This window comes from Erpetoichthys calabaricus, chromosome 17 (assembly GCF_900747795.2).
Source record: "Erpetoichthys calabaricus chromosome 17, fErpCal1.3, whole genome shotgun sequence".
Taxonomy (NCBI): domain Eukaryota; kingdom Metazoa; phylum Chordata; class Cladistia; order Polypteriformes; family Polypteridae; genus Erpetoichthys; species Erpetoichthys calabaricus.
In genome coordinates, this window is record NC_041410.2 from 84341765 (window position 1) to 84363221 (window position 21457).

Consider the following 21457-nt stretch of genomic DNA (forward strand, 5'->3'; position numbering starts at 1 on the left):
ACTTAGCTCGCCTCAATTAGGCAGCATGACCACAAACTCTATTAGCAGGCTTCGGCCTATACAGACCCAAACTGTGCAAAAGTGCAAATTATTTTAAATACATTAGAGAATTTAGAACATTTGAAAAATATCTGATGGGAACTGGCCATTCAGCCCCAACAACGCTTGCCAATCCTATCCACCCAGTTCCTCCAAAACCACATCAAGTGAAATTTTGAATGTCTGTGGAGCCCTACTGTCCACTACGCTACTTGGTAACTTTTTATCCTCTAAGTGCCACAATAGAACCTTCTCTTCTTTCTGCAACTCAGTAGAACAAACACGACAATATGTGGGGAATTTTTTCATACCAGGAAGTCAGGAAGCACCGGACAAAAGAAACTGATGTGAATTCAAAGAGTTAACATCATGATCAGGGCTGAATTTTGGTGTCTCATAGCCTTTTCCTTTAGTGGAAGCCATTTTGCGTAACCGTTGTTAGGGTTGCCTCCCGTGTTTGTAGGGGTGTGGTCTCCAGGGTCGTGACCTCAAGCTCATCAGCAGATGAGATAAGAGGTCAGCGGTTGCACTAAGCTTTATCTGATCTGTGGATAAATCCTTCCAAACTCCTTAAAGTATTTCCCCTTGTGATTGATTTTCATGTCTTGCTTGGTTTTTGACTTCTTGCCTGAATTTTGATGATGATTACCATATATACTCACGTATAAGTCGGATCTTGAAACCTGAAAAATCGATCGTAAAATCAAACCCCGACTTATACGCCCATTCAAAAATGAGACACTTAATTTTTTATTTACATCTGCTTGCCTCCTCCAATCTCGCAGCAGTTTCTCAGACACGTTGAATTTTGTTGCAGCAGCATAGTTACCAATTTCTTTCACCACTTCAGCGACTTTTAATTTTAAAACCAGTTAAATATTTTCTTCTGATTGAATGCACCATCGTAGGTAAGGGATGCTCATACGATAAAGGTGTATGAGGGTTGTGATTGATTCTCATGTCTTGCCTAGTTTTCGACTTCTTGCCTGAATCTTGATGGTGATTACCATATATGCTTACGTATAAGTCGAGTCTTGAAACCCGAAAAATCGATTTATAAAATCAGACCCAGACTTATACGCCCATTCAAAAATGCGACACTTACATTTTTTTTTTACATCTTCTTGCTCCCTCCAATCTCACATCAGTATCTCAGATGCATCAAATTTTGTTGCAGCAGCGTGGTTACCAATTTCTTTCACCACTTCAATAACTTTAAATTTAAAACCAGCTTCATATTTTCTTCTGATCGAACACTCTATTGTAGATAAGGAATGTAAGGGATGCTCTTACGATAAAGGTGTATGAGGGTGTGAGATGCAAACAACACAAATCCGTGCAAACGTCGCTTCGGAATAGTTTGGGTATTACCATATGGTCACGTATGTACAATAGAGAGAGAGGTTAGGAGCACATGCTGATACAGCGCATTGCTGCACCCACATAGACAAAAAAAGGCCGCGTGCTCCGTGTTTACTCTCTCAGGTGGGCGTTAGCATATCATAATCCCTTGGACCAATAGCGTGAGTTTTCCGCATTTGACTTATACGACGACATTATGAAATACCAAAAATTCATCCATCAATCCATCCATCCATTTTCCAACCCGCTATATCCTAACTATAGGGTCATGGGGGGTCTCCTGGAGCCAATCCCAGCCAAGGGCGCAAAGCAGGAAACAAATCCTGGGCAGGGCAACAGTCCACCGCAGAGCACACAAACAAACACACACCCACCCATACACCAAGCACACACTAGGGACAATTTAGGATCGCCAAGTCACCTAACCTGCTTGTCTTTGTACTGTGGAAGGAAACTGGAGTACCCAGAGGAAACCCACGCAGACACATGCAAACTCCATGCAGGGAGGACCTCCTAACTGCGAGGCAGCAGCGCTACCACTGCGCCACCATGCCACCCTAATACCAGAAATTGTATGGTAAAATCAAGCCCCAACTTATCCGCGGGAGTATATACGGTATTCTCATCTGGGTTTCAGTCGCATTTTTATTTCATTTGTTTCGCCATTTGTATGCATCTCCCCAGTTCAACTCAAAAAATGACTTATCTGTTTCCTGCCGAGTCGGGACAGTACATGAGTAATTCTTACAAACACAATAATTCCCAATACAAAATTCTAAGCTGAAACTACTAAAAACAAACAAACAAAAAATCCAGAATCCAAAAACAAAAACACGATGCATACAATGTTATACGTTCCCCAAATGTCAGTCAATGATGCGCTAAGGGATCCACTCCGTCTCTACAGTCTACAGAAAGAGGCGGTCCTTCACTTGTGATGTCAGGATGGCTCCGCCTTTTGGGGGGTTCCACCCACAAAACACAAGAGTCTCAAAATATGCTATACATGGATAATAAATAATTACAGATAACAAGGTTGCAAAAATACAATAAACACATCTTTATATATAATATGCTACCGTGGCTGTTCATTTGTCTGTCCAGGATTTTAAATCACATGAAGCTCACAAACCATTTGACCGATTGACCTGAAATTTGGCACACATATACCACGTGCCATCTACTATCTGTTGTCAGGGTGATGATTGTCCTCCAAGGTTATTCCTCTTTTTATTTTTATTTTATTTTTTTTTTTTATTTATTAATTTTATTGTAATCATTCCATACAAATAGATCAATTTATAACAAAAAAACAAAAATTGAAAACCAAATCAAACCCCACCCCTGAGAAGGAGAGCTTAGCCAAAGGAGAATTGCTTAGGGCTTTTTAATAAGGCAGCAATAAACAAAAGAAAGGAAGAAATATATATATATATATATATATATATATATATATATATATATATATGTAAATAAGAAATGGAGAAGGGAATTAAATGCGGTAATAGTTATTTCTCTTATTCTAAAATAATATTGATTAGATCCTGCCAGGTTTTTAAAAAAGTTCTGTACAGATCCTCTACTAACTGAGAATTTGATTTTTTCCAATTTCAAATAATATAAAACATCGGTTTCCCACTGACTCATCAGAGGAGAGGTAGGATTCTTCCAATTTAACAAAATAAGTCTGCGTGCCAGAAGTGTAGTGAATGCAATCACCGTTTGCTTGTCCTTCTCCAATTCAAGTCCATCTGGAAGAACACCGAACACGGCTGTTAGTGGGTTAGGAGGGATTGTGACCCCAAGGCTGTCTGAGAGGCACTTAAAAATTTTGGTCCAAAATGATGTTAGTTTGGTGCAGGCCCAGAACATGTGACCCAGTGAGGCAGGAGCTTGGTTGCAGCGTTCACAGGTTGGATCCTGGCCTGGAAACATTTTGGACAGTTTTAAGCGAGACAGATGAGCTCGATATATAATTTTTAGTTGAATAATTCTATGCTTTGCGCATATAGAACTCGAGTGAATTCTCTGCTTTGCTTCCTTCCACTCCTTTTCTGATATATTGATTAAGAGATCTTCTTCCCATTGTCCTCTTGGGTCTTTGAAAGGTAGGGACTCTAATAAGATTTTATATATTGCGGAAATGGTGATTAATTCCTCGAAATTGAGCAGTATTTTTTCCAGCATTGTGGAGGGTACGAGGTGAGGAAAATCGGGCAATTTCTGTTTAACAAAATTTCTAATTTGAAGATAGTAAAAGAATTGTGTAGCTGGGAGGTTGAATTTGGAACGTAATTGTTCAAAAGATGCAAATATGTTGTCTATATAAAGATCTCTGAGCATTTTAATCCCAAAACTTTTCCAGGTATTAAAAACTGGATATACTTGCGAAGGTTGAAAGAGGTGGTTCCCTTGCAGAGGTGCCACTGATAAAAGATTTTCCATCTTAAAATGCTTCCTAATTTGGTTCCATATTCTGAGTGAGTAAAGCACAATTGGGTTATTAGTATATTTGCGATAACTTTCATTTATTGGAGAGCAGAGCAGGGAATATAAAGAAGTACTACAGGATTTTACTTCTATTGCAGACCAAGCCTGTGTATGTGCATTTATTTGTGTCCAGGTTTTTATGGCTTGTATGTTTGCTGCCCAGTAATAAAACTGAAAATTAGGTAAAGCCATGCCACCTTCTGCCTGAGGTCTTTGTAGGGTCGCTCTTCGGATACGTGGGTGTTTTGAGTTCCAAATGAATGAGGTTATTATTGAATCTAACTGTTTAAAAAACGATTTATTGATATATATTGAAATGTTTTGAAATAAAAAGAGAAGTTTAGGAAGGATATTCATCTTAACAACGTTAATTCTTCCGGCTAGAGTGAGATGAAGGATTGACCATCTATGCAATTTATTTTTATTTTATTTTATTGTAGAATCAACTCTCCAGGGTGGGTAGTGCTGCACATGCGTACAGGTGCCGTTCTCATTCCCTCTCACCTTCGCCGTCACTTCCCCTACCTCTTCATATCTTAAATCAGACTTAAGTGCCAGCTTAAGTGAACAATTAAGCAAAACGTACTAAGTAATTGCAACACAAACACTGACTTAATCAGTTTTAACGTGAAAAGACGCAGACGAAGGAAGAGAAGAAGCGGGCCGCTAGGGTGGAGAAAAGAAGAGCCGCTCAGGAAGCAGCAAGCACGTCAACCTCTAAGCAAATGAATGATAAACATAGAGTATGAAAACTAGGAACGCTCAAGTCTTGTGTATTCATGGCACGTTATTTTGCAGTGCGCCGTTAATGGTGAAAAATCCATCCATCCATCCATTATCTAATCCACTATATCCTAACTACAGGGTCACGGGGGTCTGCTGGAGCCAATCCCAGCCAACACAGGGCGCAAGGCAGGAAACAAACCCCGGGCAGGGTGCCAGCCCACCGCAGGGCACGCACACCAAGCACACACAAGGGACAATTTAGAATCACCAATGCACCTAACCTTCATGTCTTTGGACTGTGGGAGGAAACCCACACAGACATGGGGGGAACATGCAAACTCCACGCAGGGAGGACCCGGGAAGTGAACGAACCCAATTCTCCTAACTGCGAGGCAGCAGTGCTACCCACTGCGCCACCGTGCCGCCCATGGTGAAAAATACTTTAAAATAAATACAGGGAAATAAGCCAGGGAACACACCATGAGTGAAACATGACAATATGGTGTCGACGTTCTTATGGGTTTGAATCTGAGTAATCTGCTGATTTGATTGAAAGCAGCACTCCTCAAGTAGGGTACCATCCTCAAAGGTGACCAAAGCCGAAATACGAGGACTTTGTGGATGTCCCTGGACCTGCCTAAGGGAAGAACCTTTTCCATGTCGATTGGCATTTTGGGAGGTGCATGCCATCCTGTTGGGGATTTTGCTTGAACCAGAGGAGTGCAGGGGGTCACCACAAAAGTCATTTCAGCCGATGTGCTTTTCTACACCGACGCATTCATTCTCAGAAAAATAGATTAAACACTACGAAAGGAGAAGAAGAAAAAAAAAACAGTAGCAATTGGCTGTGTTTTCCAGCTGAACACTTCACACGTCTCTCCTAATTCCTCTCACCAATTTGGAGTGTAACCACTAAATGAGGCCGTGTGCTAGAAGGAGCAGCAGCTCGGTAATGTGGAGCTAAAAACTGCAAAGGAAAAGGCAGAAGTGGGAATGAGCTGTGGCGGCGCCTTTCTTATAGTCTGCAGGTCAAAGTCTGCTCAGACAATGAATTAGTGAAGTTTCTGTCCTGTCAGCTGGATCACCTAATGCTCAGAACAAAGCCTGATCAACTAAAGCAAGGTCAGCGGGAGTGGGATTTGAACATGGAGGGGCCTTAAGGCAAGCGGCATGGAAATTCCCAATGAGCATGTGCAAGACAGCCTTGAGACGGACAGAAGCGTCTAGCCGGGTCTTCCAGAACATTCGACCAGGTGGGACTCCATTCCTGGGATGATTTGCTGTTTTTCACGGGGTGATTATTCTTTTATGCCGACTAATTTTCTGAGTCGAGTCAAGTGTCTCTTCTCACATGAGTGATTGGCATTGAGGAGTCAGGACCCAAGCGGTTATTTGATTTAAGCAGAAGAATTATAGAAAGAGCAAAAAATGCCCGGAGGTATGCGATATAAACGCATTCTGCATAAAAGCTCCAATTAAAAAAAGATGTGTGCTTTCCCATGCAGAAATTAAATATATTATTACAGTATATTGAAAAATTCAGTAGGCTGACCTCTTAGTGCGTGTCATGGGTAATATTGTTAGATGAATGCATTTTCATAACCACAGTATATCTAAAGGGGGGCTGGCACCTTAGCCAGGGCTTTTCTTAAGTCTTGTGCCCAGTAGCTTATGCTATATCTTAATGTACTGTTGTGGCACTGCTCCACTGTCCATTGGCAAAGATATCTGAGATCCTGGGAGCCTTCGTATCAATTGTGGAGGGAGCAGCTGGGTGTGGGCAGCCACTTGGCCGAGACTCTCCAGGTGTATGAAAGTGTCTGACTTTGTATGATATAACTGACCATGGACCAACCCAGATGTTTATTTTCCCCAGGGATGCTGTTGCCCGGAGTTTTTGTTTTCTTCTTCTCATAGCATAATAATGGACAGTGTCGCAGATTGAGGCCCTTGCCGTCCTCTTGAACCCTTCGACCACTCCAGACACCAGGTAAAAGTCCAATAGTAATATTTATTTGGACAATGTACAGTGCACAAAGCACCCTCCACTCCACAATACTCATATAACTAACCAATAATAAACACAATAATCAATCCTCCACACTCCCAGACACTTTGCCACCCTTCCTCCCAGCTCAGCTCAGCGTACTGGTTTCCAAGTGTCCTTTATATAGTCCCTGACCCGGAAGTGTTTCTCCCTTCTGTCCATGTGATCATGAACACTTCCGGGTCAGATAAAAAGCTCCTTTCTTCAACCCGGAAGCACGTCGTTTCCTCTTGTCACGTGATCCTGACGCACCTCCGGGTTATTGGGCAAGTAAGAGTCCGGCAGCCTCCCCACAGCGACTCCTGGTGGTCCCCAAGGTATCCAGCAGGGCTGTGCATATAAACTACAAAGTCCATGAGGCCCTGCTGGAATTCGGGGAACGTCCACGCTGTTGGGAGAGCTCCATCTGGCTGGCGGCCTGGGGGTGAGGGCCGGAATAGTTAGCCGGCCACACACCACAACAGATATTGTTCGGATCCATTTATGTTAACCACTTTCAAATTTAGTGTTTCAACTAACTTGTACCTTAATGGGCATGCATTCGGTAATTAATCATTTTGTAAAGTGAGAAACCGACTCTCACCTCCGACCAAGTAGGGGATGGCCTGTTGTTGCTATGCCATCAGTGATGAAGAATAACCAAAGTACCTCCTATGGCACTACACGAGGTGGACAGGCACAACAGGAACCCGGAACATTTCAGCCAACGAGACCGATGAAGACTTGGGCAGCACTGGGTCTTGTGCCTTGTTGGGCGGCGGACCACCTTGAGGAGGTGACGGCCAACTAGAGCCACTACCAGGGCTGATACCCGGTCTAACCAGGAAATGGTTAGGAAAGATCTGGGCACCTACCACCTTATTAGCCCAAGAGAGCGAGAAATTGCTGTCAACTCTTCTGTAGGATGGCATTGAACAACAACAAAGTGGGAATTGCATTTTACCTGAGAACTAACACCACTTACAGTCTGCACTCTGTGAAGAACACCATAAAAAATAAACTGAATCAAAACTGTTATTGTGTTATTTTATTAAATTAGGTTGTATTTCTGTGGGGCGGCACGGTGGCGCAGTGGGTAGTGCTGCTGCCTCGCAGTTAGGAGACCTGGTTCCTCCCTGCGTGGAGTTTGCATGTTCTCCCCATGTCTGCATGGGTCAGGTGGATTGGCAATCCTAAATTGGCCCTAGTGTGTACTTGGTGTGTGTGTGTGTGTCTGTCCTTCGGTGGGTTGGCGCCCTGCCTAGGATTGGTTCCTGCCATTGTGCCCTGTGCTGGCTGGGATTGGCTCCTAGCAGACCACCCATGACCCTGTGTTCGGATTCAGCGGGTTTGGAAAATGGATGGATGGATGTATTTCTGTGTGGTGTGTACATTACTCTATTAGAACAGTTGCCACTTCCAAGATTTGCTCCTGCTTTGTGCGAACTGCTGCCATGTTGACTTCTGGTTCCGTGGGGAGCATTCAAGACGGAATATTTGAAAAGTTTAAACCTCGTTTATTTATGGCTTGTTTTAACCTCCACTGTACACCTTTTTATTCCCACTGCACTTTGGACATTGGTTGATTTGTTTGTGTTTTTTTATTAATAAAAGCACTAGAGCACTTTTTTCGCCATTCCCTTGCTTTGTGTGGGTGTCCTCATTTGCTTGGCTCATCCCTCGGAAAACGTTATCGGTGGTGGTGGGTTGAAATGGCTCCCAGTGGGATCCAGTAGCGTGGAGCCGACTCACACCATCACAGGCTGCTATCCAACGCTTTGGCTTTTTTCACCTTTCTAGTTGCTGACATTCTCGTTCCGCTTTTCTACTGATGAGTCTTATCTCTCCTCCTTAGCGGTGTTCATTAAATCTTGTCTTCCCGGTTATGACCTTGGCTAGTGAATTTTTATGATTTACTTTCTAATTCCATGTCTATTGCCCCATGCACTCAGTTCAAAGAGCACTGAAGCGTGCCAGTACCTCCACCACAGAGAAGCAGGTCAAGGTGTCCTCCATTGATGTTTCTAAAGGAGGAAGCACAACCCAGTCAGATAAATTAAGGTGAGCGCCACAGCGCAAGAGTGCGGGACCATTTGTCAGGCGCTGTGGAGATGGCAGGATGCTTTGCATTGTTGGCCAAGGTCAAGTCATGCTGAGATACCACTCTGGGTTTATGTGAAAGGTAAGGCCATTTTATTTTTTTTCTAATTTTGATATTTACTTATCTGAATGTTGTTCATGTGAGCAAGGGTAATTACCGCCATATTAACTAAAACATTTCAGCTTTAATTTTAGACAAAATAGTTTTCTTATCAAACCTAACAGAAAGGGACAGAGTTTGGGATCTTCGACACCACTAAAATTAAAAGGGGGTTAAAATTGGCAAAAAATTGTATGTTGAGGTTGTTGATTATTTTACATTCATCTGAAAATTTCAAAATAACAAAATGTGAGCAAAATGAAACCAACAATGAAATGGTAAATGTTGTTGGCAGACGTTTGTGCCTGATTACGTACAGCGCCTTCAGAAAATATTCAGACCCTTTTTAATTTGCGCCCACCCACACCATAACCAATCACGTATGGGAGGGAGGAGTGAAAGCTTTAGATTCGTCAAAAATTTCGATCTCCGGTTTTCGAAGGATGTCAGCGTTTTAGGGTCCCTTAATACCGAAAACCGATATCTCAATGATTGGCGTGTGTGTGTATGTCTGTGCATCGCAGTTTCTTGTGCCTAGTTATGTACAGCGCCTTCAGAAAATATTCAGACCCTTTTTGCTTTGTCCCCTCTCCCATAATAACCTATCATCTATGGGGAAGGAGCGAAGGCTTTAGATTCGTCAAAAATTTCGATCTCCGGTTTTCGAAGGATGTCAACGTTTTAGGGTCCCTTAATACTGAAAACCGATATCTCAATGATTGGTGTGTGTGTGTGTCTGTCTGTGCATCGCAGTTTCTTGTGCCTGGTTATGTACAGCACCTTCAGAAAATATTCAGACCCTTTTTAATTTGCGCCCACCCACACCATAACCAATCATGTATGGGAGGGAGGAATGAAAGCTTTAGATTCGTCAAAAATTTCGATCTCCAGTTTTCAAAGGATCTCATCGTTTTAGGGTCCCTTAATACCGAAAACCGATATTTCAATGATTGGCGTGTGTGTGTATGTCTGTGCATCGCAGTTTCTTGTGCCTGGTTATGTACAGCGCCTTCAGAAAATATTCAGACCCTTTTTGCTTTGTCCCCTCTCCCATAATAACCTATCATCTATGGGGAAGGAGCGAAGGCTTTAGATTCGTCAAAAATTTCGATCTCCGGTTTTTGACTGATCTTGATGTTTTAGGGTCCTGACACAAGAATGACAAACAGACATCATAAAGGTTTGGGGCAGCCACCTGTATAATGTGCCTTGGCTGCAAAAACGTAGTCAAAGATTGTGAGTTGTTCACAAGACTGAGTCCAAAACAGAACTGAGTATTGAATCAAGATGGACACTTTAAAGGCCAGTGTAGGAGGTGACATCATCGGGCCCAGAAACGGACGTGACATCATCCGAGGCTGGACCGGAAATGACGTCATCCAAGGCTGGACCGGAAATGACATCAGAGGCTAGACCAGAAGTGACGTCATCGAAGGCTCCAGAACCCTGTGGGATTTCTCGAGAATGGCCTGCAGGGGATCGAGAAAGGCAGTTAGTGCACCCCGCCGCCCCCTGGTCGGATGTGGAATTGCCATTTATTCAGGCCCTTTAGTTGACTCCTACTCGTATGTGTGTGACAGTCCCCTGGTACCAAAAACATTGATGTTTCGATGATGGGTGTCGGTCTGTGTGTCAGTCTCTTAAGGATGCTCTAGAGCTAAAATGGCTGGACAGAAAAATACCAAATTCAAAACATAAGCCTGTTAGGAGATGATGATGTTTGATTAATTTTTGAGCCAAATCGTGCAAGAGAAGGAGACACACGAGGAACCCTCAAATACCATAATTCTGAAATGAATTATGAGTTCTTCTCGTCAATTGCTATCGTAATGACCTATTTTATGATCATAAAGATCAGCATCAGAGCGGTAAATAATTACCGAAATGTTAGAGAAGAGTTCGGGTAACTTGGTTCCTACAGTGCAAAGCCTACTGACGCTCAAGTCCGAATTTTTTCGCTTATTTCGCATTTTGTTCTGTTGCAGCCTTGTGCTAAAATCTATTAAATTCAGTTTTTTCCTTACCGAGCAACACTCAATACTCCAGAATGACAAAGTGAAAACTCCATTTTAGAATTTTGTTTGGGGAAAGTTTGAATTTATATAAGCCAAACTAAGTCAGGGTGTTCATGGGACATGTAAGGATGTACTTTATGAGGTAGACATACATAATAAACAAGAATAGTTGTGTCTTGAAATATTAATGTATGCTTTAATTTAAATGTTTAAAGTCTAAATATTCTCAATTGGAATAAAAATTTTCCATTTGCCTCCCTCAAACGAGCATCCACAAATGCCAAGTAAAGTATCAGAACTCAAAAATAGCATCATTATCGTAGTAACAGACCTTGAAACTGTCCAAAATGATACCCCACAAGCATACTTCTCTTAAAGGGCGAGGACAGCCAAACCCTGGCTAGTAACAAGGACAAAAATAAATGATCTTTATAAATAGTTTCTCTTCAAAAAAACTCTGAAGAAAAAATAAGATCCATAAAAGGCAAAAAAGAGTTGCCTAAAAAGCAAGGCACTCCAAGCAAATAAGTCTCAAAAGCAATGTCAAAAAATGGAGCTAAATGGTCAAATATTCCAGAAAATTCCAAAAAGAAAGAAACCAACTCCCAAGTGCATTTCAATGAACCACACAGGAACTGTGAGTTGTCCCCGCCTTTATAAGGTTAAGGGCAGTCTCTTGTGGTGATAGGAAGAAGGCCCCACCTCTTGGGGAACCACCCACAAAACACATGGTACTTAAGACAAGATGCACAGATGGAGGTTGGGAGCACGCACGGAGAGCACATTGCCGTACGCACCACACCACAAGCCACCTGGATTGTGACGCGAGTGCACCCTACTGGAACAGTGTGTGGTTTGTTTTATCGTGGCAGGTTTTTCCCTGCAGGTTCGGAGGGCCTACTTGCAGGGCTGGATGCAGATTAACGTGATACCCAGGATGGAGCAATTACAGGTTAAGGGCCTTGCTTTGGGGCCCAATGGAGTAGAGTCATTTCAGGCGTTTACAGGATTTGAACCAGCAACCTTCCAATTACCAGTGCAGATCCCTACCTCAGAGCCCATAAGGCTCGTATTTATTTATTTATTTGACACTGTGCAGTAATTTAGCACATTTTACAAGCAGCATCTCCCCTTGTTCACTCTGCTGCTGGAAAACTATGCATGGCCAGGCAAGCTGATTTTTCTTTTCCACGCATCTGTACACATTGCTAAATGGAATAAGAATAGTGATCAGGTTTTTGAGCTCACCTCATCTGCTTTAGTAGTAGCAGCAGCAGCAGATTGAACACATCAAGACCCGAGCACTGATGAGCTCTGGAAGCTCCTGCAGCGCTGGCCTCTCACAATAGCAGCAGCAAACCAACCTGCTGCTGCAACTCCCAGGGTTGACCAAAGGATAACCTCAGAGCTGTAATGCTCAGAATACAAACAGTTTACAAGATGGAAAAGAGTAAAGAGGGGTCTTCTTGTGTTTTCCAGGGGAGGGATCCGAAGGTGAAGTCAGGCAGGAGGGTCAGATCAAGCATCAAAAACAAAAGGCCAACCAGGTCATGAGTCCTTATTAGGATAAGAAGTCTCGAAAACCAGTAAGGCCAAGCTGTCACGAGACAAGAGATTATTGTGAGGGATAAGAAAAGACCGTCAGATGATTATGTAAGATGAGAATCGTAGGTGGGGCCAGGCCTGGTCAATAGAGGAAGATCAAAAAGAAACACAAGCAAACACAGCACAGGAGTAAACCAAAAATCAAAACCAAAGAGAAGAAGGAGATCAAACAATAAATAAAACTGACAGAATGCCAAAACACAGAACTGTTGCCGTATTAACAGCAAAACTACCACTTACATCACAAAAGCACTGATCATAGACTCGTCATCTCTCTCCCAGGTCGTAAAAAAAATAGAACAGAGTAAAATTAAATAAAGATTAACTTTGTGAAAACAAGCAAAAATAGTAACCTACACAAATTGATTTTATACAATTCAGAAACTAACCAAGACACAAAACCCATGTTTGTTGTGGTGGACCCGACCGGGACACCCCTTCGCTGTATATCCAGGGGGAGCAGCCCTGGAGGGTGCAATACCTCCCCCCTGGACCCTAGATGGCCGCACCCCCTGAGTTGGAGCGGTGCCTTGGTTTCCCACAGGGCTCCAGGGGAATTGGAGTTGGGTGCAGCCCTGTTCGGTCCCACAGGCACCACCAGGGTGTGCTGTAACTGGGACTCCTGGGCCTGTGTGGGCAGCGTATTCGTCACACCCGGAAGTGCAGCCAGAACTCGGCGACCAAGCACCTGGTGCACTTCCGGGTAGACTATAAATGGAGCTACTCAGCGGCCAGAGTCGGGTGGAGGACGACAAGGTTGCCTGGGAAAAGTGGTGGTGCCAGAAGAGAGGAGTGTGGTGTGCTTAGTGTGTGTATGTGTTTGTACACTGGGGACTGTGTTGTGCCTGTGGGGATTATGGGGAAGACATACCCCACAGGTGAAGAACAAAAAAAGTCTTTTTATTTTATACATGCCTCACGTGTATATCAGTGTTGGGTCAGGTGCCTATATAGCGCCTTATTGTTACAATGTATTGAATTGAGCAAAGAGCAAGATTAACAAGTCTCTTTCGTTAACATATTCTGCACCAATGCCTTGCTCCTCTTTTTTTATTAATTTGCTTTTACAATTTTGGTAATTTCTTTGCATTTTGGACTGAATCCACAGGGACGGAGGTCGAACACTAAGGTGCTGCTGTCATTGAGGCAACAGTCACTTGAAGTCACTTGAACAATATACAAGACTCTCGTTTGCCACGGCATTATCTCGCTTTCTACTGCTGTGCTTTCAACCTCAGTTTTCCACAGCTGGTCTCCAATCAAGTTCTCGAAACATCTCAAGGAGAATTAAAGAAAGCAGGATGCACCGGAGCTCAAACAAAAGAGCCTGAATACATCTATGAAAGAGAGTGTTCAGTTTTTGAGTTTTTAAAACGTTTGTAAATCTTTCTAAAAATGTTTTCATTTTGTCCTTAAGGATTACTGAGTGTAGGTTAATGGGTAGATAGAGTAAACTTATCAATTTCAAATGAAATCCAGAACACCATAAAGTGTGTAGAAAGTGAACATTTTCTGAATCTACCGTATCTGTTAAACACAAATATACAGTACTAGCCAACCCGCATATATATATTCATGGGTGAACACTTCCTGAAGGACAGTTGTCCAAATGGGGTTGGTTTTGAGGATACGACTGTAGATGAATGAAAAAATTTAACTCTGGAGAGGGCAACATACAATACAGCGTTTTACACGCTGCATACAGCGATTCACATCCGCGACAAATATGATTCTTATTAGATGGTGCTGTTGCGTCCACCCTCGCTCAAACATGTTTCTTCTTATGGGGTGGATTTGAGGATACGACTGTAAGGGAACTCTGGAGAGAGCAACATAAAATTGTCTGTGACTGAAAACTGGAGGACTTCCGCCGCGCCCCCACCTCCCAGAGCGAGGGACGGGGCTGGACGGCGGGCACGCATGGAGGTTGGAACACATCCGCGACAAATATGATTCTTCGTAGATGGTGCTGTCGCATCCACCCTCGCTCTCGAAGCATACACACCGCCTGGTCATGTGCCCGCTCACAAGAGCAACCAACAGAGACCCGCCCACCAACTGTAAGACCATGGGATACCCCTCGCAAACTGTTCTACACGCCTGCATACAGTGATTCACATCTGCAACAAACATGCTTCTTCAGAGGTGCATGTGGAGTGAAGCAGAGACGAACGTGAATGACGCCCTGTTTTGTGAATTGCTGCGTCCGAGTTGGTGGGTGTGGCTCTGCGAGTTGTCGTCATATCCAATGGTCTTAGAGTTGGTGGGCGTGGCTCCGTCCTGCGTGTCTTCCATGGGTGTCTTGCTTGCGCTGGCGGCGGCTTAGTGAATTATATATGATTATGCAAATCTTAAATAATAAATAAACAAACACCTTCATAAGTGGAATACTTGTCACTCAAATACCATTTAACATATTCATTTACCATTTCTTACTGTTGATCCCAAAAATAATTCCCATGTTCATTCAACAACAATAACATTTATTGCTATAGCACATTTTTATACAAACGATATCACTCAAAGTGCTTTACAGGTTGTCTGAGAAGTAATCACATGCAAAGAAAAACAAATTAAAATTAGATAGGAAAAATAATGCATGAAGAGTATACAAAAATAAAAATTAAATAATGAACACTTACTTAAGGTTCATAATGATTAGAAATAGATTTTTTTTAGTCTCTAAATGGCATTCCAATAACAAGGCCAGTTGTCCTGGATGGACAAAAAAAATAGCACAGAAATGCATGAAAATTAACCGAATTAATTTACTAGTACTATCAATCATCTGAACATACCCTAATAAGACATTGTCCCCCTGTAAATCCTGCTTAATAAAGCTTCAGACTCCCTGCACCACCTGTGGGAATTCAAAGCATCACAGGAAAAAGCGGCAATGTCACCTGCCAACAGACAGAACAAGGCCCGTATTTAGCAAGCTTGTCAGAACTACTCCTAGAAATCACGGTAAAAGTCGGATTCGGAAACAAATTTGTGTTACCTCAGAGTAGGACATGAGTGGTAGTTATGAAGCATTCTACACCTAATTCTCAGCTAGGAGTATATCATCACATTTGTGAATGAAAATTGCGATTATTTCAATCTCAAAGTTGCACTCATGTTTCACAGCTTCTTTGGAAATCATAATGACACTTTGTCATTTTCTGATACTAACACTAAGGCTTCAATACAAAGAAGAAGAAAAGCATAATAAGGTAGAATATTGCACTAAGCTGCACAGATTTGTTGCTACTTTGTAAGAACATCAAGAATAATATTGTAACAAGCAGCGAGATGGAAAGACTGAGACCCACACACACCTAATTACAGTGAAGCTTGATAAGGGGGAACACTTAAGTATTTAACAATGGATGGTCCACAGCCGTACTTTCAGAAGAACTATCTTCTCCCTGTCTGGCCACAGGAAACGCCTTGTAAACTAAGAATTATACGGAAACTAGCCAGAGTTAAAGTCACATTGATTCTTCTTGTGTTCCTGATTGTCCTCCATTGTGCTGTGCCTTGTCTCACTCCATGATCATCCTCTTATCTTCAGAGAGCCTCCTTTTTATCCAGTGCCCCAGGAGTCTGCACTTGACTTTTTAAACCTTCCTGGGTGGGTAAAGTATAACGTGAATGTCCCATGGGCTCCTGGAATTCAGGGCTCAGCATACCTACGAGGTATTTTGCTGTCAATTACTCATTCAGCTCTGCTTCTCTTCAGAGTAATATGGTGACTACTACAATACAGTTTGCATCCATGACAACCTATGTGTTCATACAGTACAGCCAGGCCCTTACAATACAATACAGTTTATTTTTGTATAGCCCAAAATCATACAAGAAGTGTCACAATGGGCTTTAACAGGCCCTGCCTCTTGACAGCCCCCCAGCCTTCACTCTCTAAGAAGACAAGGAAAAACTCCCAAAAAAACCTTGTAGGGAAAAATGGAAGAAACCTTGGGAAAGGCAGTTCAAAGAGAGACCCCTTTCCAGGTAGCCTGGGTGTGCAGTGGGTGTCAAAAGAAGGGGGTCAATACAATACAATACAATACACAGAACAGAACAAATCCTCAATACAGTATAAAAATTTAAATTTTAGAAGTACGGAGCAGAAATTACCCGGCCAGGACACATTTGGAATGGAAGGACCTGGGGAGAAAGCATGCTCGGGGCATTGTCTGTCCCAGATTGCTAGATGGCAGTCTGCCTGGGTTGCTACAGCACCCCAGATTCCCAAAGGGCACGCTGGGACTTGAGGTTTGGTGGCTCAGACCTGATGGGTCCTGGAGGGTGCCACCATGGGTTACTGCAGAGACTGCAAAACCCTACTTCATCGGGCTGCCACATTACCCGGAAGTGCTTACAGGACACTGGGAGTACTCCTGGGTATAATATAAAAGGAGCCAGCTGCCACTGCTCCAGGAGCCTGAGTCAAGAGGTGGAAGACAATGCTTGCTGGAGGAGGAGTGGGGGCAGAGGCAGAGAGAAGAAGAAGAGGAGACAAAGACAGAGTGTTGCTGTGCTTTGTGTTTATTGAATATTAGACTGTGACTGTGCTGTGGGAAATGATATGAGAAGCGTTTCCCACTAAATAAATCCAAGTCCTATGCTGGACTTGTGCCTCGTGTCTGTCTGTGTCAGGTTTGGGGAGTTGGAGCGCTCCCCCTTCAGGCCGCAAGTGGTATTGCTTGTGATTCACATATGAGTTCATCCACATTTAGGGCAACAATCTTTATGAGCATGTCACTGATCATATTAACAATTACAGGAAAAACAACGATTTGCATTAATCGCTTTAATTAATTAATTTAATTAAATTTAATTTAATTAATTGCTTTAAAGTGGTGAGGAAAAGCGTAAATGTGCATTACCTCAGGCGTTGCAAAGGTGTTCAAAGTTTGGAGCAAAATTGAAGAAACTGTTAGTTGTGTGTTGTGATGTGAAATTTTGTATATAAGCTGATAAATATTTGTGTATATCTTTGTTTGTCATTTGGACAAAGCAATGTAGTATTAGCGTTGTATCATTGATGGGAACGGTGATGGTTTGATGTTTGAGAATCGCCCCCACCCCTCATTTAGGACTGAGTCTTTGTAATTTTGTGACAGGGTTGGGGGAAGTGTCTGGAACCAGTTTGGCCAGTGATTCTCTGCAGGGCCCTCTCAATATAACCCTACAGGAAAGCCAGACAGCTGGCATCAGTTGAACAAATGGTTTTGGGGGCAGCTGTGAAAGGTATTGTGTGCCCCCATTGGTCTGAAGTAATGGCTGTTCGGGATTGGGATGAATCAGAGGCCATGTTGTAGCACGACACCCTATTGGCTGTAGGGTTTGTACAGATAATCTATAAATTTGCTTGCTTTACCCCTCCATCTCTCTCTGACACCATCACCATGAAGGAGCATCTCACACAACCACCATGGACTGAAAGGAAGACCACTGTGAGAAGCACAACGTGGCAGCCATTTTGAGACAGACATGTGGCCTGTGCTGAAGAAAGCTGACTAAAAATGAGGACCTTTTAGTAACTAACAACTTTGTGTGCCGCCTGAAACTCCACATCAGCATTTATCAGGTTGTATGGTTGCCAATATTCACTTGTACGTTGCTTATTGTTATTATTTTACAAATATTATGAATAATACATTATTTAAAGTTGTAACTTAACTCCTGTTTGTCTTTTACTCCACGTAATTGCCTGAGGTTATAGATGTACTTCATAACTTCTCTCCACCTTCCCTTCTACAATACCTTATAAGCAGTGATAAGTCTATGGGATCTGAGACATTCTGACAAAGGCTACACGATAAAGAATACAAAAGGGGAATGTACAGTAATATACAGTAGAACTCTGCCAAGATAAAACATGGGACATACCTAAATCATCGCTGCTGCAAAGCTGCTTTTTGCACATAACGTTATCAACGCTTTCATTTCAGCTAACAGAGCATGGCTGCTCCGCATAGATGGAGTGTGTGATGAATATCATTCCTTCTATGCCAAGTTCATTGTTGTCCTGCATTTCCAAAATTTTTATCTTTCCCAGGATGAACGCTATCTGAACGCCATTTTCTGGCAGCACCATGTGACTTAGGACAGCTCCTAAATCCTGATGAAGTTAGGAGTCGTGTCCTAAATTAGGAAAGCTGATCAAGTGTTTTTTAGGACCAAATTTGCATCACTCTGCAAATTTTTTTTCAGCCAGCTAGGATGGTTTTCCTACTCTGAGACACTTGATAAATATGGACATTGGGCTTAATTGCATAGCAGAATTGGTTTTCCTGCTGCACTGTAGGTTTCCACATTTTCGAGCTGTGCCAATATTTCCATAACTAATTCCTTGGATAAGTGCCACCTCGGCCAGAGTCATACTGGGGAAGAGAAATAATAAGAAGCAGTGGATGAAATTTTCCTTCCCGCTGATGTCTGTTCATACTGTTACTGTTCTAATATTTATGTAATCTACACAATATTCCGTTTGGACTAAAGCAATTCAGAAAACATTAGAAATTGGAATAATTAAGAGCCACGTATCAGGGTTGGCGCCATGTTGAGAAGTTATCAAACACCGACTGTGACAGAAAATGAGACAAATATTCAATTTCGGAGAATGGTGTCATTAAAGGAAGGGATTATGGGAATAAGACAAGCAAAAGTTTTATTTTCTTTGCTTATTAAGGGTAGTCAGGAGTGAGAATGCATTGAAATGTAAGTCTTAACCCTGATTTCTTAATTTGCTTAATCCAAAATTGGATGAGGGAACCTGAGTTTATCAGTTGCAAGGCATGAACTAAACTCTGAAGGGATGGCGGTCCATTGTTGGGCACACTGACATACACATATGTATTGTGGCATGTGGCTGGGGGTGGTACCCAGCTTTGATGCCCAGAGGACCGGAGGAGGGCTTACGCCACCTCCAGACTACGAGGGAGAGACCGCCCTGGTGGCTTTGGGGACCACGGGTACAGAGTTTTGAAGCTCAACCCTGTAGGGGCCCGTGGAAGAAGACCAGGAGTGCTTCCAACTGCGGAGCTGGTACTTCTGCCACACTGGCGGAAGATAATCGGGAGGCACCTGGAGAATAAAAGGGGCCGCCTCCCTCGGTTCAATGGCTGGAGTTGGGTGGAAGGAGGACGAAGTCTTGGTGGAGTGGAGTGGCAGGTGGACCTGACAGGGCATTGAGAAAGAAGGCCTGGACTTTGGGGTGAAGTGGGTGGTGCGTTTTCACTTTAGTGTAAATATTATCTGTAAATAAACGTGTTGTGGTGCTTTAACGATGTCTGCCTGTCTGTTTCCAGCCTGTTTCCCACAATATATACACACAATCTTTTTTGGGCTCATTTAGAAAGGTAAATTAACCTAATTCACGTATCTTTAAGATCTTGGAAGAAACACCTTATGGATACTCTGAGAGTATGCCAACTCCACATCGACCAACTGGGCCACAGAGAGCACAGACAGCACAGCCAACTTCTACACCATGACGTCACCATATATGCGGAGTAAGTAGTGTCACGGTTCAATAGCTACGTTCTCCTGCTATAAGTGCTGGAAGAACAGGAAAGGCCATTAGTAAAAAAAACTCAGGAACGCTAGTTGCTTCACAGTGCATTTGTCTCTTTAGAAAGGACGTGGAAGGCAGATGTCCAAGAAATGACACAGAAGCGTCAGAGTAAGTCAACACTTTAAGAGGTAAGGTGACCACCAAAAGGCAGGGTATTATAGTTTGACCTCAAGTAAGTCTATAAAAGGATCTGATGGCAAAAGGGAAAGTTGGCTTTTGGATAGTACAGAAATGCTGCTGCTGCTACTGATGATGATGATGATGAAGAGAAACATGAAGTTTTAAGGAGTTTTCACAACTAGTTCATTTGGAAAAGATTCACAAACTCTCATGTGGTTACCCTCGTTTTGGTTGATATGAATACGCCGATCACCTTCTGGTATGGACCAAAGCGATGGTGGCTGTTGTATTGTATATAACAGGGAACTCATAAAGTAGACCTGACAGTTTAAGATAACCAAGAGCCTGGTCTTTTCAGAAGGAAGTCAAAAGTGACTCCTGGGAGACTGGATACCCCTGGAAGCCAACCTAGCCATGGAAGAGAAAGGAGTAGGTGAGAACTTTCAGGTGATATGGCCATTTAGTGGATATTAAAAGCACTGAAGCCAAAGGAATGGCTGTTTCAAATCCTCTCTGACACGAACAGATGTCTTTCTGAGAGGCGGCTCCTGGCACCCCGGAAGGACAATAAACTACCTATAAGAAATTTGTTCTACTGCTAACCAGGGACTGAAAATCCAGGTCATCATGGCTGGTTTTAAAGCTGTTGATCTGTCAGAAGTGTCCTGGTGGTGATAATTTACTACTGTATCTAAGTAACCATCTATTTTCTAAAATGCTGATTAAGTTCACAGTGGCTGAGAGCTGGTACCAACCATGGTAACAAAAGTGACAAGGCAGGAGTCAGCTCTGGACAAAGTGCCAGTCAAACACAGAGAACATTTATGAACACTGAACAATATGTGTTAAAACTGAAAAATTCATAAAAACGAAGGACAAACCTGCCTGTACTGTATATTTAATATGGACTTCAGTGAAAATACTATTCCGTGTACAGTACATAACGTACAAAAGGGCTGATGTGCAAGTGCAGAAGGCAGGGGGTTACACTTGTGACACAAGCACACGGACACACACTGGGTGTGAACTGGCAGTCATCAGAAGAGACTGTTACTGCGACTTTGGCATTTTAAGCAGCTGATTATATTTTATTGTTTAATAGTTATGTAGATGCAAATATAAAACCAACAAGTGTCATTCTTTGTAGATACTGAGATAGAAACTGCAGTGAATATCAGATAAATAGAACATTCTAGTAGAAAGCTAAAGTAGAACTGAAAAATGTGAAAGACATAGAACTGGATCAAAATGTAATATTCATTCACATCTAGATAGATAGATAGATAGATAGATAGATAGATAGATAG

The 21457-nt window shown here is 42.7% G+C and overlaps 1 protein-coding gene across 1 annotated transcript in view; it reads right to left on the bottom strand.

Annotated features, from left to right (window-relative positions):
* Positions 1-21457, bottom strand: part of olfm2a (olfactomedin 2a) — a 532593-nt gene that overhangs the window by 498886 nt on the left and 12250 nt on the right. The window lies entirely within an intron of this gene.